This window comes from Gorilla gorilla, chromosome 13, assembly GCF_029281585.2.
Source record: "Gorilla gorilla gorilla isolate KB3781 chromosome 13, NHGRI_mGorGor1-v2.1_pri, whole genome shotgun sequence".
Classification (NCBI taxonomy): domain Eukaryota; kingdom Metazoa; phylum Chordata; class Mammalia; order Primates; family Hominidae; genus Gorilla; species Gorilla gorilla.
In genome coordinates, this window is record NC_073237.2 from 85,069,126 (window position 1) to 85,075,125 (window position 6,000).

The 6,000-nt window shown below is 41.6% G+C and overlaps 1 long non-coding RNA gene across 1 annotated transcript in view; it reads right to left on the reverse strand.

The window, feature by feature from the left end:
- The window catches only part of LOC129524550 (uncharacterized), a 28,979-nt gene extending 23,341 nt beyond the window's left edge, over positions 1 to 5,638 (reverse strand). The window contains exons 1-2 of the long non-coding RNA XR_008668346.1: positions 5,408 to 5,638; positions 376 to 1,186 (exon numbers count right to left, since the gene is read on the reverse strand). This is a non-coding gene — a long non-coding RNA (uncharacterized lncRNA). The remainder of the gene's footprint in view (positions 1 to 375; positions 1,187 to 5,407) is intronic.
- Between the last annotated feature and the right edge of the window lie 362 nt (positions 5,639 to 6,000).

Sequence of the window (6,000 nt, forward strand, 5' to 3'; positions counted from 1 at the left end):
ACCAGGGCAAACTGCCTCCATGCCAGGCGAAAAGCAAATCATGTGGGACCTCTTGCTTCAGTCACGCGGAGGATTCTCCCTGTCCAGAATGTGAGCCTGCAGTAGATGTGGACCATACGGAATGAGCATCTACTGAAGGTCAAGCAAATTTATACAACTGGAGCATTTTATTGGGAAATCATTGGGGCTCTTCGATCTGCATCATGGTTAAATTAGTACAAAATGTGGTGAAAAGCTGTGCCCCAAGGGCAAGAGAACACAACCCTTATGTTCCCTTATGCTTTTGCAAGCTTAGATTCCTGGTGTCTCTAGTCTGTGGGTATTAATGAGGTCAGAATTCTCATGACAGTTATTTTCTTTGGTTCTTGCACATACCTGCATAATATAGAAGGTCTCTCCTTTGCTAATGCCTGCCCACCGCAGAGACTGTCCACCCTGTGCTCATAGGTCATCCTCATATTTTTCCCTTCTATATTCATTGAGCTCTGTCACTTGAGAAGCCTTTAGAGGGTGCAGCTGTCACCTGGGAGAAAGTTGACGTCAGACGTGACATCTCCCAGGGTTTCCACATCACAATCCACCCAGCACGAGCACTGCTCAATGTTCCTGGACAAGAAGGTATCATCTCACAAATTCATTCATGCAAATAGAATCACTTGACTATCCCACCTGCTCACCCGATTTTCCTTTATAGTTTGAATCCTGGCTGAGTCCCAAGAAGGACCCTGTTATACAACTAGCACATTCTTAGTTTTGAGCACTCTGTGTTCTGTAACTTCTTGCATTATAAACCAAACTAACATGATTTTCTGCCTCCCCTGATTTCACTGGTGCCATCATCATTCATCGAGAGTTTGATTTGCAAAGCTTTTCTCTGGACACATGGTGGAGAAGATGACAGGCTGGCCAGCCACAGGGAAGCATGTCCCATGTCCGCCACTCATGTAAGCTCTTCAATATATTGTCTCTGTTTATCATCACACATACATAATGAGTTATCATCTCTCCTGTTTTGTAGCTGATGAACACATTTCCAGGTCTCAGCAGTGAGTAAGGGGTTGGATTAAGCACCATGCTTTTCACTGCTATTCCTTGCTGTCTTCCTGCTCTGAGTTTATCCGAAACACAAAGGAGAGAGAGTAAGTGTCTACACTGTGGTTCTCCAAACTGACCTCCTTCAATGTACCTAAGAAAGAAGAAAGAGTAATCATCTTATTATCAGAAAATGATTCTAACTATTGAGCTGCTGATATGTATTATGAACACAAATCTCAGCCCCCAAACTCAGATGTGTAGGTTCTAAAAAATCACCTGTAATTCAACTTAATATCTACTTCAGGCCTCATTCCCCTGAGCTGGTGGAGCAGGGTAATTCCATCTCTTTTGGGGTCCCCTCACCGTGGAGGTGGGTGAAATTTGTGGGGCTTGTGTAGTGACCCACTCTCAAGGTGGTGGGTGGTGGTTGGTGCCCAGTTGATCTTTGTCATCTCTGTACACAGGTAATAACTTGGACTTGGTCTTGGTCTTAGTCATTGTCCTGGGATGGAGTGTAAAAACATGTGTTGTTTTATGCCCCGCATTCAGGCACACCAATCTTTCCAAGGATGGCAAGACAGGCAGGCTTCCATGCGGCCAGGGCTTTGCTATTTCTCTGTAGGTTGCTGGAAGGCCTGCACAGCCATGGCTCCTTCACCAGAGCAGCTCCCCTGCATCCACCCAAACCACTCTCCACAAAAGCCATAAAGCCTGGAAGCAATGAGACCAAAATGGTCTCTCTGCTCGAGTAGGAGGAAAAAAGCAAAGTGAAAACCTACCCAGCCACATAAATTAAAATTTTTCCAATTATTATAAAATGCTTTTCTTCCTCCCTCTTTCTCTTTATCTGTGCATACTCTTGGGGTTTAGCTCTCTTCTAGAAACTTTCCCTAATTGCTATGATGCCAGAAATATTCTTTTCTCTGAACTCCCATTTTTCAATTAACATCTGACACATCTTTTATTAGCTTAAAAAAAAGTTAGTGTCTTGTCTCCCTAACAGATTGTGCTCCCCTAGGTCTGGGGCTGTGTCCAACTTCTTTATCCGCCCCCCCTTTTTTTCAATACCTAAACAGTGCTAGGTATAGGGAGTAGCCTAAAGAAAAGTGTGTTGAATGTCTAAATTACTAAATAGGTACGTGTTCAAATGCACAAATAGGCTACATGTTGTATTATTTGATTTTTTTTCAAATAATACAAGAGTGTATAAAGTCATTTCCAATTCCTTCTTCATCACTGGAAATATTCTTTAATCTGAAATCAACTTTGTCTGATATTAATATAGCCACTTCAGTCTTTTTTTTTTTTTTTGAGACAGAGTCTCCGTCTGTCACCCAGGCTGGGGTGCAGTGGCATCATCTTGGCTCACTGCAGCCTCTGCCTCCCAGGTTCAAGTGACTCTCCTGCCTCAGCCTCCCGAGTAGCTGGGATTACAGGCACTCATCACCATGCCTGGCTAATTTTTGTATTTTTAGTAGAGATGGGGTTTCACCACATTGGCCAGTCTGGTCTTGAACACCTGACCTCAAGTCGTCCGCCTGCCTTGGCCTCCCAAATTGCTGGGTTTACAGGTGTGAGCACTGCCCCCGGCCATCCAGTCTTTTTTTGAGAAGGGTTAGCACAGTGTATCGTTGTTGAACATTTTAATTTTAATCAGTTTGTCTATTTATATTTAAAGAGAATTTCTTGTGTTTATTAGGTCTTGTTTTTTTGATTCAATATGACAATCTCTGACTTTTTATTGTGGTGTTTAAACCGTTTATACTTAATATGATTATTGCTGTGGTTAGGTCTAAGTATCTCCTCCTGCTATTTGCTTTCTATTTGTAACATTTATTCTGTGTTACCCTTTTCCTCTATTTTTGCCTTTTTAAAAATTAATTGAAATTTTTTATGATTCCATTTTATCTTCTTTGTTGGATTTTAGCTGTAACTCCTTGTTTTGTTCTTTTACTAGTTGTTGTAGGGTTTAAAATATTTAACTTAACATAATCTACCTTCAAGTCATATTATACAGGTTCACTGACAGTATAAGAAGCTTAAATAATATACTTCTATTTGCCCTTTTCCACCTATATAGTCTTTATGGTTTTGTTGTCATACATTCACTTTTATGTATGTTACAAACTCCATAGTACATTGGTATTACTCTTGATTAAACAATTATATTTTCAAAAGGTTTAAATTCTAAAGTATATATATTTACCAATGTATTTAATAGTTATCATTTCTGGTACAGTTCATTCATATTCATCTGGATTTCATTTCATTTTCCTTCTGCCTAGAAGACTTCTTTCAATATTTCTTATAATATATGTGTAACTAGAGTCAGTAAAGGAGAGAGGTTGCAGGAAGGGCAGAAAAAATATTTGAAGAAATCATGACTGAAAAATCTCCAAATCTGATAAAATTATAAAGCCATAGATCAAATATGCTTAAGGAGCCCTTTGCACACGAGATATGAATGTCACATAAAACTGTCCTGCCACTCAGTGTTGCTATTTTGTGTTTTTCTTTTAAATTCTTTTTGTCTTTTTCATTTTGAATAGTTTCTATTGTTATGTCTTCCAGTTCACTAAAAGTTCAGTTTGGATCTTTTTTTAAAATCTTTTTTAAGAGACAGGGTCTCACTGTGTCCCTCAGGCTGGAGTACAGTGGAGCTATCATAGCTCATTGCAGCCTCAAACTCCTGGGCTAAAGCGATCCTCTTGTCTTGGCCTCCCAAAGTTCTGGGATTGCAAGTGTGAGCCACCACATCCCATCAATTTGGGTGTTTTTAAAAAAATATCTTTCATGTGTCTAGTTAAGTTTTTGAACTTCTGGAATACAGTTATAACAATGTTTTAATGTCCTTGTGTGCTAATTCTGACATCTGTGCCCATTCTGGGACTGTTTCAATTTGTTGATTTTTCTCTTCATTGCGGGGCTTTTTTTTGTTTTTGTTTTTGAGACAGAGTCTCTCTCTGTTACCCAGGCTGGAGTGCGGCAGGCGTGATCTCGGCTCACTGCAAGCTCTGCCTCCCGGGTTCATGCCATTCTCCTGCCTCAGCCTCCCGAGTAGCTGCGACTACAGGTGCCCGCCACCACTCCCGGCCAATTTTTTGTATTTTTAGTTGAGATGGGGTTTCACCATGTTAGCCAGGATGGTGTTGATCTCCTGACCTCGTGATCCACCCGCCTCGGCCTCCTAAAGTGCTGGGATTACAGGCGTGACACACTGCACCCGGCCCATTATGGGGCTTTTTTTCCTTCCTTTCATGCCTGATAATATTTGATGGGATGCCAAACACTGTAAGCTCTCTGGTGAAAACATAAAGGTTTTCTTGAAGTGAGGTTTGAACTGAATTTTGAAGGGTATATATGGCTTAAACAGTGAAATGAGGGGAAAAACATTTAAAGAAGAGGGACAAATGTGAAAGTAGCTGAGGCATAAAAGGCTATGTGTTTTTAAGAAAATAAAAGATTGCTGGGGTGACTGGAGCAAGCAGTGAAATGGAGAATTGCATTCTATGTCTCTCGGGGTAAAGGGATGGGCAGACCATGTCCCACTGACTCAGGGGCTTTGTTAGGCATTTTGTTCTGTATCCTGTGAACAACAATAATTCTTTAAGGGCTTTACTTAAGCTCAGATTTGCAGAAAAATTACTCTGGCTTCAATGTGAAGAACAGCTTGAATGAGTTTCAGAATAGAAGGGGTGTCAAGTTAGGAAGCCACTGTAGATTTCTGAGTGAGAGATGAGCATAGTTGGGGCCAGGATGGGAGCAGAGATGGAAAGAAGTGGGCTGACCTGAGATACAAGATGTGGGGTGACTCTTGACCCCTCCCGACTGCACCCTATGAGATCAATCACCAAGTTCATGTGAACGCTTTTCTAAGGGGAATATTATTTTCACAGAGTGAATACATTTTTTATTAATATGTTCATAAATATACTTTCTTACAGTTCTGATATTGCATGTAGTACCTCAGAAAGGAAACCTATTTATTAACTTGTACCCAGAAAGGACTCTAGTGACTCTCTTCTGATATTTGCCCAAGAATTCCCCTAAAACACTCAGTAATGAAAAACCTCATTCCAAAGGCCTAGTTCAATATTCCTCAAACTGTAGTGTGCATGAGAATCACCTGACAAGCTTGTTCAAACAAATATTTCTGGGCCACATTCCCCAGAGTTTCTGATTCAGTAAGTCTTATTCAGTGACTTTTCACCTCTATCAAGTTCCTGGGTGATTTTGATGCTGCTGGCCCAAGGACCACCGTATGGGAATCACTGGTTAATCAGAAGCACTATAGCCAAGAGTGCTTCTCTTGGAGAAGGAAACACAAAAACTCTGTTCCTTTCCAGTGCTGTGACTTGGTCAAGTGACTCACCCCTCTGTGCCTTTGTTTCCTCATCTGGGTCTTGGTGAGGCTTAGAGTGAGGACTGTTGGAAAGCATTAGAACAGATGTGAAAGGAGCATATACACGCTTTCATACGTAAGAAAATAAGTTCCATGTGCCTTGCGTATTCTACAGTTCTCAGCGTATGGTGAGACAGATCCTGCTTTCAGTTCATCCTTGGTGAATGCTAGTCAAAATTCTATGTGATGTCACAACAGAAATCTTCAGTTAACAGTCTTGGAAAGGACTCAAGCTCTACTCCATCTCCACCTCCTTGGGTTTGGGTAAATTCTCAGCAGGATTGTGCATTAGGGGAGTGTCTGCTTCTCCCCTGGGTCCCCATAACTTTGCTTGCTCCTAAACAGGGAGTCACATCTGGGAAGAGACAGTAGATAATGGAGCCAGAGAGCTGACTCACCACGTGGGATGGCTGTGGGCAAGTTTCCCAGGCTGCACAAGCCACCGGGTTTTCTGAAACAGATGGAAAGACCGCCTCTGCAGGTCGCTGGCTGACTTCAAGATAGTCGTGCTGTATCAAGCGGTGTGAGAAGGAAAGACCCGTAAGAGACTTTGTCATCCAAGT